We start from the raw sequence: 14,879 nt of genomic DNA, 5'->3' as shown, positions 1-14,879 counted from the left end.
TTGCAAATCCCCTCATAAACAAAAAAGTCTAGACGCAGTATAAAAAAGAGATTCACTGTGCAGTGCGGACAACTTCATTGTTTATGATGAGAGTTTTAGGGAGAGTGCAGAACGCGTTAGTGATGTTTTAAAGGGAGTGCTATTGACAATCTAAGTAATAGTTTCGTTTTTCATGCTTCTAGGACCAGTGGTTACGTTCACACTGTAAAATATAAAGAGTGATAACTGCATTTAAATTGGGAGTGAATCCGCTACATTTTTGTCCTGTGAGTCATGAAATTTCGATGATTGACATAGTAACCATAACATGCGAACATGATAACCATAGCAACATTTTGGCGTCTAATAATGTTATGATTTCTGTTACATTTACACTTTAGTCATAAGTTTACATACACCTTTCAGAATCTCCCCCCCAAAAAAATATTTTTATTTTTTAATAAGAAGGATCATAAAAGCATTGTTTCTATTTAGTACTGCCCTGAAAAAGCTTATTCACATAATAGATGTTTAATAGCCTAGTCCACAAGACAAAATACAAACACAAAATACAAGACAAATGACATAGGCTCGATTTTAATATTGTGTGTGTTTTGATATTATTATTTATAATATTGTTTTTTGTTTGTTTTTTGTAATGGTTGTTCATGAGGAAAAATCCTCCAGCTCCTGCACATTCTTTGCTTTTCCAGCATCTTCTGCATATTTGACTCCTTATTAGCAGTGATTGTATGATCGTGAGATCCATCTTTTCACACTGGTGACAACTTAGGGACTCATACACAACTATTACAAACCCTGCAAGGCTGCAAACATTTAGTGATGCTCAAGAAGGAAGCATCTGTTAAGAGCCAGGGGGTGTAAACTTTTGAACTGGATCATTGGTGTAAATTGTTCTTATTTTGTTAAAAAATTCATTAATTAATTTAGTCCTGCCCTTCAGCGGCTACATAAGATATCTGAATTTAAAACAAAATAAGAAAAATTTAAACATCACCATCATTTGCTCAAAGGTTTACCCCTGGCTCTTAATGCATCGTGCTGCATTCTTGAGCTAATGCAGATGCTAATGTTTCTCCTTGCAGATTCTGAAAGATGTACAATAGGTAAACGTATAACTGTAACTATACATTGCAATCATTTTGTAAGGTTTAAAATATTAATTTAAGAGCTCAGTATTGAGACCTTTCACCGGAATTTGATTGACAGGCGATCTGACCAATCATAATGCAGATACCCACCATTTTCGTCCGACAAACCAAATAATAGATAAAGTCAGTGGATCTGAACTTGAAAAATGGTGTGTATTGATTTCTTTTTGCAGTCATGATGTTTATTTATGTTTAATTCGTGCTATAACTAGAAGAGATTATCAGTTCACGTGCTGCTTGAACTGTGGCCTACACATTAAAGCACCACAAAAAATAACATAAAACTGTAAAAAAAATAAAAATAATTCTATATATTTTTTTTTTCATAAAGATTTTAACATTTGAAAGCTGCGACTTTATTTCATACAAAAAGTAGCCAGCTCTGTCTTGTCTGTTGGTCAGTGTCCTCTTTGCTCCGCAATATATTTTTCACTGTGTGAGAACATGTGGAGTGAGAGCGGAATGGCTTGTCGGACATAGAAACAGTAACTAAGAGGGGTGGGTGTTTGTGAAAGGTCAATTTCAAATTATTAAAATCTTTGTGGACTCGGCCGGACTCGACTCGGAGGTAATGGACTCGGACTCAAGTCCGACTCTGCCCTCTTTGGACTCGGACTTGGACTCGGACTCGATTGTTAAGGACTTGGACTCGACTCGGTCTCGGACTCGACAAAGGTGGACTCGGACCCAACAATAATAATGCCCGGAATGGTACCAAACTTCTACAGTAGTACAAATATATTTTTCACTGTGTGAGAACATGTGGAGTGAGAGCGGAATGGCTTGTCGGACATAGAAACAGTAACTAAGAGGGGTGGGTGTTTGTGAAAGGTCAATTTCAAATTATTAAAATCTTTGTGGACTCGGCCGGACTCGACTCGGAGGTAATGGACTCGGACTCAAGTCCGACTCTGCCCTCTTTGGACTCGGACTTGGACTCGGACTCGATTGTTAAGGACTTGGACTCGACTCGGTCTCGGACTCGACAAAGGTGGACTCGGACCCAACAATAATAATGCCCGGAATGGTACCAAACTTCTACAGTAGTACAAATAGGTTCTGTACTCATAAAACGAGGCATTGGAAAGTTTGTAAGTACATCAGGAGTTTATTTAAATAACACTTGCCTGATGGCTTATGCTACCGCTTACCCCGGACGTCGAGGTCACTTCCGTGATTTGGGAAAAGCCCGTAAAAGTCCTGTCAGAAAGCAATGCATAAGGATGTAGTGTAACGATGCCCAGTTCCAGGAATTAACTAATATTTTGTTGGTAGTACCAGTTTGCAACAATTATTAGTTAACACTAAGTTGTCAACACTATTTAAGTAACACCGGGTGACCGCGCAAGATCCCACAAAGAGCACGACATCTATTGCCGAAATTTTTGCAAAGGACTTTTACGGGCTTTTCCCAAATCACGGAAGTGACCTCGACGTCCGGGTTAGAGGTTAGCACTTCAGGTATGGGCATGATGTGCAAATGCTTTTTAGAGAAGTTTCTGAATTCAGGTAGTCTTGATTAATTTAAGCACTCTCATCTTATCAAGGTTAATATCAAGGCCAAGTTTTCTGAGTAAAGGCAGTCAGTGTAAAGTAGCAAAATGTGCATGAACTTTTTAAACATAATTCAAAGTGTTTGGCCTGAATGGGTTGAACTAGCTGTCAAGGCCTGTTCAGAGCAAACTTTAAATAACTTTATTGCGTAACTTTATTAAATAAAACAAAAGGGCGATACTCCAGCATTAAAGGGTTATGGTGCCTTCACGTGCTATGGTAATTATGGTAAATACCAAAAGCCGACGTGGAAAATGCACATGAACACCCACTCATGTGGTATTTTCCACTGGGCAGCTCGTAGAATATTTTGATGCACGAGTTGCCTAGATGAGATAACCTTTGACCTTTTCAAAATGGCGGAGAGCAACGCAAGAGTCGTGAATAAACATTGTACACAACTAAAAGTTTTTTGCTACTGTTAGCGGATCGTTTTTGTAGCCTATAAAATGTTGTGTCATTAACAATTGTAATATAATGCGTTAACACTCAGTGTCAGTTTTAAAAATACCGTTATGGTTTGGTGTTACCTACCCAGAGCAGATGCTAGCTAGCAGTCAAGGAGCCTCCTAGTAATGAGTGATCAGGCAATTTACTCACGTGAATGTATTTTGTCTGTAGTGTACACCAGCGACACCATGATTTAATGACTTAAGCAATCTAAAATTGTTTTAGCCAAATAACAGGTCTGGATCTGTGAGTCCAATTTTTTTTACCTACATTACGACAACAAAAGCACTTAAACACAACACACTGGTGAATACCAGTGCACAAGTGGAAAATATCATCTTTTCCATAGCACGTGAAGGCACCATTAGTTCACCCAAAAATGTAAATTCTGTCTGTAATTACTCACCCTCATGTTGTTCCAACCCGTAATACTTTTGTTCATCTTCGGAACACAATTTAAGATATTTTTGATGAAATCTGAGAGCTGGCTCACTCCTTCATAAGCTTCTATGTAATTTCATTCTGCCAAAACACACCAGAGCTTTACTAATTATATATTTATTGCTCCTGGAGAGCAAGAAAATCTTGCAGTTTATAAATAAAAAAAAACATATGTGTAACTGGACAGAATTTCATCCTTGGTGTGAAAGGATTATTTTTGATGCAATATTTTATATTATATTATATTGTATTATATTATAGACCAGACTGAATAGATTTTAGCCAACTTTCAGTCATCTTCAGAGATGTTTCAAAGACTAAACTGCTGACTTAGTCGAATATGTGGCCTTCTGTTAATTCGTTCCCAGTGATTGTGTGAAGGGTTTGATAACAGAATAAAGCGTTGATTTGTCTATTGAGCGAGTTCTTTCATCTTAATGGGTGTTTTCATTTGACTTTGAAGCACTTGTGTTGCTTTAGTTTTCCAATTTTATTCTTGGACGGAGGCATAATTTTTTGCACAGAGTTGGCCCAGACGTTCACACGCTGCCGAGCTGTGAAATCTCAGTTTATTGTCTTTGAATCAAATACAGTGTCTTTGTACCTTTGCGTAGCACTTTTTAGTGTGCGAGAGTGAGTGAGTGAGTGAGTGAGCGAATGTGAGAGAAAGTAATTTAGTTTTCTTTTTCCTATTGTGCCGTAGTTCCATCTTGTTACATTTCCATCTTCTCACTTTGCCAGTGAGAGGGAACAAACGCCTCAGACCTCCCTAATGAATCTGTGAGCAATTTCTTGCCTATTTCTGCGTGTTTGCCTGGAGTCGACTTCAAGGCTTCAATGCAAGCATTCTGTCTAGATATTGTGTTTGAAGCCACTCACGTCACATAACGCACAGCACTGGCACAGCAGGGCAAGACATGTTGACCCACTTAGCGGATCTTCCTTATAGTTAACACACCCTCTGCGCTTATACACATGCATAAAACATCTGTTTGTCCCTTGTGAATATGTGTGTGTGTGTGTGTCTGCACACAAACACGCTTAGGGATCTTCTTTTTCTTCATCCTTATCAAACTCTGATCAACAGAGCGTCGTATGAAATTATAATTACAGTGACATTCTGCTCCCCACTGTTCCCTTCACTAGGGTAGACATACGCACACATACACACTGCTCCAAGCCCACATAATGTTTCCCACTGTGCCACAAAAAACAGACATCACTAGTCGCTCAGGGGAGCTTCATCAATCCCACATAGAGAAAAGTGAAGACGCAAACACTGAAGCCCACACGCAGAGAGAGCAGCCGTCCCCTAAACATGCCTTAATTAACATGCCTTTGTGTGAGTTTGCGCTTTGAGTCTGTGTGACTGTGATCTCCTGGTGCCCTTTCTCAAAATCATCACAGCAGTCTTCGTAATGCTTTCTCCCTCTTATTTTCTCTTTTTCTCACATTGTCATTCTGACCCACCTGCACAAAGCTGCATAATGTTAAGTGTCTCTTTTGAGAAGACCAGCAGATGGTCTGTTTCAGATGCTCGTGCTGCTCAGGCTTCTTGACTAGACTAGCTAGCTAGAATTCCTTGTTCTGCCAGCTTCCTTTTGCTATAGAGAAGCATATAAAACATAAGCTAGGCCTACATAAAAATATAATATTACACATTATATTGGAATATAATGCATATACACATTAAAATGTAATTTGTTCCTGTAATGGCAAAGCCATTACTCCAGTCTTCAGTGTCACATGATCCTTAAAAAAATTCAGGAATCTGTGATGAACTGAAAGTTTAAAATAGCAGCATTTATTTGAAATATATATTTTATTTTTTTAACTGTGTAAAAATCTTTACAATCACTTTTGATCAATTTAATACCTCCTTCCTGAATAACAGTATTGATCCCCCCAAACACATTTTTAGCGCAAGATTTTCTTAGAAGCATAAATTTGTTTGTGTTAATCAAAACGCTACTGTGTGTCATCTGAAAGTTTGGAATATAGCGAAATAATAGAATACTTTTTTGTGATTTTTATTAAATTGTCATTTTGACGGCTCTTGACGGCTGGAAATCTATTCGTTAAGTAAAATGAACAAAGAAAACATATTTAACATGGCCAGTTAAAGTTTGTTGAGTAATTTCTACTTAGTTAAAGTTTACTTTGCAATAGTCTGTTTCAAATACATTTTACTTAAACAATATAACACTGATTTAAGCCATGCTTTTAAAGTTTATGCTTTACTTAGATCATCTAAGTAAATTATACAGTAGATATTGTGTAGACAACATAAAAGAAGAAATGTATCCACCCGAACCACCCTTAGTACTCGGTACACAATACACAATAACGGTAACATTCGTTGGATCATTTTTTTAATATGAATGTGTAATTTGGAGTAGAAAATTAACTGCAGATGTCACAAAACAGTAAGTCACTAAACCTAAGAACAAAAGCAATGATAAAACAGTGTAAATACAGCTGAAAAACAGTGAAAAATGCAACCTTATTATGGAGTAGGTTTTACTTAATTTTTTAACGTTGATGTTATTTACGTTTTAATTTATACAAGCTTAAATTTAGTACTAATATAGACTTTATATAATCTAAAAACTTTGTTTTTCTGTAGTATTTACTTCACCACAGAATCATTTTCATTGTAAGATCAACATGAACATCCTGCGTAACATTGACTTTTTTTTTGTTTTGCTGAAATTGATACAGGTTTGGCACAATACGAGGTTGAGTGAATGATGACAGAATTTTAATCTCCTTAAAATAGATATTTGACAGGCTGAAGTCAGTGTCTTTGCTTCCTTTCCATTTTCTCTCTAACCTTCTCTCGTGTCTTTCTCTGTATCTGTGGATGATGCCATGATAACGCCCAGGTATATTAGAGAAAGCAAAAATATGTCACTGAAAACCAAACACTGGCGAGGGAAATAGCAAGACACTGGCAAAATAACAGCAGGAGAGATGCAAAGAGAGGAGGGAAGGGAAAGTATAGAGATTGGAAGGGGGTCGAAGGAAATTAAACATTAAATTGTGGCTGTGTTTAAACTATGTAACTCCAGTGCATTCTGGGGAATATGCATCCCGCTCTTTGCTGTGGCAAGCAATCTCCCGTCGGTTTGGTGCGCGAGTATGTTCGTATATGCTTGCATGTGTAATGGATGCCACAGGAGGATGACAAGATAGAGGGATGCTGTCTCGGGGAAGAACCAGACGAGAGCTTGCTGGGGAGAAAGTGATTTCGAGGAAGCAGCTCGCAGATATCAAATGAATGTGCAATTGTGCCTCTGCCTGAGGCAGATATTGTGGACAAGACATAGACAGAGAGAGCCGCATTACAACCTGACCCGGCTAACGAAATATGTTTTTCTCTCTTTGTCCCTCTCTATTCCCTTTTTTTTCTGTCTGTCTACTAGTTTTCTTCACTTTTGTGGATTTCTCTCGTCTTTCTTAGTACTGGTCCACTGTTCTTAAAAGAGAAAACATCAATACTATAAAGCACCTCTGTCTAATCTTCTATGATTTTCTACTTTCAAGGTTTAAAGTTAAAATAGAAGTTTCTTCTATTCCATTATAAGATAAATAAGCCATTTGTAGATTGATTGATCTGTGGTGCTAGATCAAAACAAATTGTTTGAACATCTTGACTATAGCCTGACAAAGGCATTTTTCTCCCATTATTTTGAGGTATCTGGTCTTTTTTGTTTCCCTACTTTAGAAACATTCCCACAGCAAAGGATGCTCATAGGAATGAGAATTGAAGGAACGAGAAAAAAAGTTTTAAAGCACCCTTGTGAAAACAAATTGGGACAGAGATGTAAGTGAGGATTAGGGGAGTGTAGTCCGGTGGAATAATTCATGAGATATTGTTCATTAAAACGAGTGACCAGATCACAAGGCCAATGTTGTCCTTTTCACATTACGAGAGCAGAATAAAAAGAAAAATCCCAAAACTCGCAACACAGTACTTGGACTAAAAAGAGCTCTAGCCACAGAAATTCTTTGTGATATTCCCATAGTAACAAGAATTTGGGTATATTCTAATTATGTAAGCATCATGTACAGTTGATTTCCATAACCATATCTTGCCAAATCTGATAAAAAGCTGGAACACCCCTCTATTAATCGCTTTATTAATTAATGTATGATGTCCAAGCAAAAGCAATTCTGGGTGATTGTTAGATACAGTCAGTTTGAAAAGTCAAACGATTGAAGAGCATAGCTTAGCATGGCGTCGCTTATAGTAGAGTAGTATAGTGTAGCATATCATAGTTTATATAATTTATTATTGTGTAGCTTAGTATATTTTATCACTGAACAGCAGCTATACTGTACGTACACTTCATTATACTGTACAGTTGGACTTTACTGATTCTACTTCTTTGTACTAAGATTTTACTGCTGTTGTACTTTGACAGTTATACTGTAGTAATTTTTTGTAAGGGATAGCATAATATAGTAAAGCATGTTGTAAAGTATTGGATATATTATAGTATAGTGTAGCTTAGCACAGTATAGCATAATGTAACTTAGCAAAGTATAGTTAAACAGAACACTATAACTTAGCATAGTTATATGTAGTTTAACATAGAAAAGGAGTATAGGAGAATATTCGATTTAGTAATCAGAATTGGGTTATATTCCAATTATGTAGGCATTGTGCAAACCAGATCAGCCACTTTTTTTTTTTTATCTAAAAAAATAATAACAATAACTTTGCAACAACTACCAGGCTGTTGTTGAAAATAAGAAATTGTTCTTATGTGACTTGCCTTGTTAAATAAAGGTTAATTAATAACAATAAATAAAAAAAGCTGCAATATTCCTGTATTATTCAGAATTTTGGATCATGTGTTGGAATGTCAAGTGTTACTGACCATGCATTTATAAACGTGCATGCCCAAACATAAATAAACACAATTTGTAAAGTATTTTACAAAACATATATAATACAAAATAATGTTTTTAAAGTATAGTACAGTAAAGCTTAGTGTAGCTTAGCATAGTATAGCACAATGCAACTTAGTATAACCAACGCATTCTCATCCTAGGGCGTCATATACTGACGCTTTTGACATTTCGTCTACATCGAACGCACATGGCTAGCCTGGTAATACCAGACTCTGCTACTTCACTTTGCTTCGTATACAGAGTCTGGAATAGCATAATAGAGAAGTGTTTTCTCTCTCGCGGGGGGGCGCTTGTCTGAAGTTTAAAATCATTGGTTACCCGTAAGCCAATCACATAACGTTTGGTTATGGCGTGTGTTATGCGCATGCTCAGCCGCATCTAACTTCCACTGTAAACGCATGTATGATGCAAAAACTAAACCATCGAGTGAAATACCGGTGTGAACATGGCTGTGAATGACTTTTGGAGATTATGTGAAGTAAATCTACGCATCCACGGTACAATCAGCGTCTACGTCACGGCTCTCAGCCCGCCCTCTGTTCGTTGATTGGCCGGCTGTTTTCAGGCCGGTGGAAAACTGAAAGATAGGCTGCTATCTCAGACTGACTACAGGAGCGAAATGAAATTAGCGGAAGTAGGAAGTCTGACGTAGTCAGGCTAGCACATGGCACCCTTTAGCGTCAATATGAGATGCACAGAGCTTTGTTCGGTTATGGGTAGGTTTAGGTCTGGGGTAGGGTTAGGGTTAGACCGCTAGGAGGCGCCTTCTGGCCCATATCTACCTGCGTCTCATATTGACGCTAAAGGGTGCCATGTGCGTTCGATGTAGACGAAATGTCAAAAGCGTCAGTATATGACGACTTGGGATGAGATCGGGCTGGTATAACTTATACTATAGAATAGTTGAATATAGTGCAGGGTTGCCAATTTTGGTCCCCTATTTTAGGTTTTAAGGATCCAATAATTATGTCATCTTAATCGTGCCATTTACCAAATACTTTGTCCTAGATGCAATTTTTTGAAACTGTCCTTATTAACTTTACCTGTACCATATGGTGAACTGGTAAGTCAGATATCTTACTGACTAATTAACTATAAACAAAATAACATTTAATTTTGTATGCTATACATTGTGGCGAAAATGTGTAGAGTAGGCTATATACATATTAAAGTATACAAAAAGTGGAGTTTACAATATAAGCTCTTTTATTATAGATAATAAGGAAAAACAGTTGCACAATCACCGTGTTAATAGGTCAGAGGCAAAATGTGCATTTATGATGCATCTAAATTATTGGACTCATTTCTCGGTTAACTCAATTTGTTGATACAAATCTCATGCTGACTTTTTTCTCGCAATTGTCGCAAACTTTTTTCCTTAGAATTGTGAGATATAAACTTGCAATTGCAAGTTATAAAGTCTGACTTGCAAGATATAAACTCGCTATTCGGAGAAAAAAAGTTTGAAGTTTGAACAGGGCTCCAGTGTTGGCAACTCTGACCTAGTATAGCATAATCTATCTTAACATAGTATATTGTATGTAATGTAGTATAATAGCTTAGCATAAAATATCATAATGTAGCTTAATGTAGCCAATAGCATAATGTAGCGAAACATTATAATATTGTATATAATAATATAGTGTGGCTTAGTATTGTACAGTATAGTGTAGCCAAGCAGAATGTAATATAGTATTGTGTATATTGTAACTAATATTATACTAAAATAGTACAATGTAGCTTAGAATAGTATGTTATTGTATATGAAATATAGTAGAGTGTAGCTTAGCGTGTAGCAAAATATATCTTAGCATGGAATACAGTGCACTTTCAGTGTTTCCTAATTGTCCATTGTTTGATTTCGCATTGAGCAGCTACTGAGTTCTGTAAAGTCTTCTGGAAGAGTAATAATAGACTTCTGTCACACGGTTGTGTCTTAAATGCAGAAAACCTGATAGAGGGATAAGTGCCTCCAGCATCTCACAACTAACGCTGCAGATTAATGGATCCTCTCATCAGCCTCGTCTCCGGCATCAGATTATCCCCCCAACAGCATCAAGAGTGCTTTAACTGCCAAAGTATGCGTTTGGATCTTATCTGCGATTCTGTAGAACCACAGTGAGGGAATTGTTTACAACAGAGAGCTTGTGTGTAAACACAATAACGTTTTTCTGCATGTGATTCCAGGGCATGTAAATTTCTCTCCCGGTATGAATATGTATGGAGCCCAGACTCTGATTAGGGAGCACTGAGATCTCATGTAACATTTATCGAGCACAGGAAGGACAAATACAGCATGTTCCTCATGAAATATGGACTTGATATCTTAATATGCATGTGTCTGCGACTATGCGTGGACGTGCATCTGTGTGCATATCTTAGTGAGTCACGCCAGACACTGACCAATATGGTGACAGTTTGCTTATTTGATCCATAGTTGTGGGTTATAGTCATGTGGGCAGAGTCATCATGCATTAGTATCATGTCTCTTGAGGAAACCTCTAATGCAAACAGTCTCATGATTATGGGATTATTATAATGTCTTAATTTTCATGCAGATAGCAACTACACTCTATTACTAACTGCAAACTTTATTTATCATTCATGCTTCTTCAAACAGGAAGGAGATTGTGTATTTAAGCTGTCTTTTCACTGTCAGCGACATTGGGTGTGAATAAGTCTTAATTAACAATCAGTTTGTTTTTGCATTTTCACCCATACAGACATGTGATGTTCTTTTTTGCGTCCCCAGTAAAGAAGCTTAACAGCGAGAGCTTTTACTACCCTTTGAATAATGAACAAAATAGCATCTCATATGGGAGAAATGACCGGAAACGTATTATGGGTTGCCCGAGGCTACAGTGTTAAACAATGTATATTATTATTTCTGGCTTCTTTCATAATATTTTTCGAATTGGAATTGATGTCATTAGAGTCGCACAAGATGTTTCAATGCTTAAATCGAATTTGAAAATCTAACTGACTGTTGACAATGAAATTCTTCAATGCCATGGACCCGCGAACATGATGATCCCCTTGCAAGAGACATCCTTCTTAAAATACAAAACTTGCTATATATTTTCATGTACAGTATAACAACCCATTTATATAGTGCAGGAATGAAGAATTATAAATATTTGTAAAATTATATCTGGAAAATATTTACTTATTAAATATTTAAATTGAATAAAATAATTTAAATAAAAAGTATGACAAATAAATAAATAAAATAAATCAATTATATATTTAATTTATACAATTAAATAGTAGTAGTAGTAGTAAGTATAAACATACTTAAATTAAATTAAATTAAATATTAAATATTTAAATTAAAATCTTTTTCTAACGACCAATGAGAGTATTGTTAAATGTGTAAACCTGAAAAAATAAATAAATACTATTGCAATCATTGGACTAAAATAATTATGATTTAAGGTCAAGACCAAATGTAAATTGAATTTATTATTATTATTTATGTTCTCATTATTTTTGCACCGGCCTGGCAATTAATGTGATCAATACAAATCTTCCTCACACGCCACCTGAGATAGATTTACAGTAACACTCTTACAAACATTCTTGTACTTCTTGTCTTTCTGTACAGTCTGCGTGTACTGTATAATAGTAGTTAAAATACATTTCGTGCAATGCTTTTATTATCATTGACACTCTCGTGACTGCTTCAACCCTTTGAATAATTCAGCCACAGTATTTCTCAAGGTGAAAGATTATTTCTTGCTGAAGGTTTCCTTTTTTCCTGTTTCCTTTTCCAAATAGGCTTTGTGCTTTCTTGTTCATTGATAAATGGTATATCTTGAGTGTGTGTACCCTTTGCATTAACACAGAAATTGCGGACTAAAGTTCACCCCAGATTGTCCCACAGGTCGCTTTTGAAGGTTATTGCAAAGTTTCCGTTCAAAGTTACAGTAAAGTTAAAACCTCTCACAAACCGCAGCAATTCTAGTTGTAATTTACTGTTTAATTGCAATTTCAGCCTTGGCTGACCGGCTGTGGCCCTACATATGGATTTGAGGCTGCGGAGCTGAAGTCTATCATCAGTTAGCCACACTGTCCGCTTCGCGCTGTGTGTGTGTGTGTGTGTAGAGGTAGAGGAGTGCTCTCAGATACTGGATAATATGCTCTTCTGCTGTCTGAAAGCACTGCTGCTTTTAGGCTCAAAATTAGAGCGCTCAACTGCCAAACATGCATCCGTGGTCTCAGACCACCACAGAAACAGACTGGCTACGTTTATGCGCTCTCAAGGGCTACTCTGGTGCTGGCCAACAAAACACTAGATGCCACAAAGGGGAGTGAAACTCATTTGAAACATCTTATTTTGTGTTTAGATGTGTCTCACTCTGTTCCTCTAGGAGCCCTGAGGGAAACGGTAGTTTGGACACACTGAATGTATTCTCTTCGAATGCGAAACCTCTTTTAGATACGCGGAATTTGGCTCTGGCCACGGATTTTGAATTCCCATGGACAGTGGTAATTATGTTAAGTGGTATTTGTATCTGTGCTCTTTTTTTCTTTGCCTCTTACTGTCTCTCAGATGCACACACTTTTGCTGTGGAAAGGCTGTTCTGCAGGTGTTTGGGGGCCGACGGAGAGCTTGCAGAATGAATCAGAGGTTTTTCAAACAGCAGCCAAAACCAGAGGAGAGGAGATGAGATGAGAAGCGAACATATAATGGGAAGACGAGATGAAAGAATCTGGAATGCAGGTTTGCAAAGCTTTTAGCAGGGAGGGGGCAGGGGGGGCGGTATCTGAGAAAAATCAGTAAAAATAGAGATTAATAAAATGAATACATTAATTCCCGCAGCTGAAGATTTCTATATTTACATTACAAAAGAGTTTTCTATCAATTCTCATGTTTTCTGACATATCATCCATCACTTGGCACAAATGAAAATTTCAACTTCACCTCAGCCAAAGTCATAAACAGTTTGCGAATGAAATATTACTGCTGCGTCAGGGTATAACTACAGCCAAACACAAAGTTTCGGTAAACTAAAACTCCAAATTGAGGGCAATGTTGGAAAAATCACAAAGCGTGTAGTATGGGGCATCTACTTGAGTCTCGAAAGGTAAGACAAGTTTACGTTTTTACATTTTGTGAAGAAAATGTCAAGTCACCTTTATAACACTTTATACAATACAGATTGTTTCAAAGCAGCTTTGCACTGATAACAGGAAAATTATGCATTTCGGCTGTTGTTCAGATGAAGTCAGTTCAGTGTTGATTCAGTTCCTTTGCAAATATCATCAATTATTAAATTAGTTTATTTCATCTATAAAGCAGTTCTGCAAATAAGTATGTCATCGTCCAGCTCAGTTCAGTTCTCATTCAACAGCGTCAGTGCAGTATAATTAATATTATCGTTGAATATTAAGTGTCCCCTACTAAGCAAGCCAGAGGCGACAGTGGCAAGGAACCCAAACTCCTTCGGGTGACAGAATGGAGAAAAAAACCTTGGGAGAAACCAGGCTCATTCGGAGGGGCCAGTTCTCCTCTGGCCAATAAACGAACACGGTGTCATTATAATTCAAGCTGCATCGCAAGTTAGAATTCATAACGGGATTGGTAGCATTTGAATATTCATCAAATGTGAGCTAGGATGTTCTTCGTTGGATACCATCAAATTACCAATGATATTCTGATCTTGAAGGCTTGGTCCCTCCATTTGAGATACGCAACAAATTGTAATATGTGTTCAAACCCAATCCTAAGTATAAACAGTTATAATAGCAATGTTCATATAAGCAAGCACCATTAATCATCCTGCATAATGTATTCTGAACCTTGAGATGCCCTTTTGGAGGGAGAACTTGCAACAAAAAGCTCATGAAGAAGATGGATTCTTTTTAATGTCTCAGTTCTCCTTAAACTTCTTAACAAGAATAGAATTGACATATTCATGATATAGCTTTTTTAATGATAGCTGAAAGCACCTCTCAGCTCTAGTGCCACTGCCTGGGGGCTATAGAGATCACTGTCAGGCCACTTGTCTAAAAGAAGCCATACCGTTTGTGCTGATAAGTGAGTGCATTGTGGATTTAGTCATTTAGCACACACTGTTATCCAAAGTGAGTTGCGGTGGGGCAGTTAAAGGGCAATTCCTCTGCTTCGCTCATAGAAACAACTGTGATGTAGCAGAATTTTAGTAGATATAACATTCCATTATCTTACTGTCTTTAACAATTTTTAAATTGGCTGAAAAGTAATGTTTTGGCTGAAAAGTATATGTTGCAGTATACATATATATACATGTATGTGTATGTATATGTATATGTATATGTATATGTATACATGCAGACATTTTGGGACATCCATCAATCCATCCGTCAGTCCATCAATCAATC

General features: G+C 37.1%; 1 long non-coding RNA gene across 4 annotated transcripts in view; it reads left to right on the top strand.

The window, feature by feature from the left end:
- LOC309495917 overlaps positions 1 to 14,879 on the top strand; it is a 119,706-nt gene that overhangs the window by 65,551 nt on the left and 39,276 nt on the right. For 3 of the 4 annotated variants that reach the window (XR_014204875.1, XR_014204876.1, XR_014204877.1), the window contains exon 3: positions 13,069 to 13,239. The exons of the other annotated variant lie outside the window; for it this stretch is intronic. This is a non-coding gene — a long non-coding RNA (uncharacterized lncRNA). The remainder of the gene's footprint in view (positions 1 to 13,068; positions 13,240 to 14,879) is intronic. 4 annotated transcript variants of the gene reach the window in all.

The sequence above is a fragment of the Leuciscus leuciscus genome (assembly GCF_965113295.1).
Source record: "Leuciscus leuciscus genome assembly, chromosome: 3".
Lineage (NCBI taxonomy): Eukaryota > Metazoa > Chordata > Actinopteri > Cypriniformes > Leuciscidae > Leuciscus > Leuciscus leuciscus.
The sequence above is the reverse complement of the archived record's forward strand: the minus strand, read 5'-3'. Positions and strand labels throughout refer to the sequence as shown.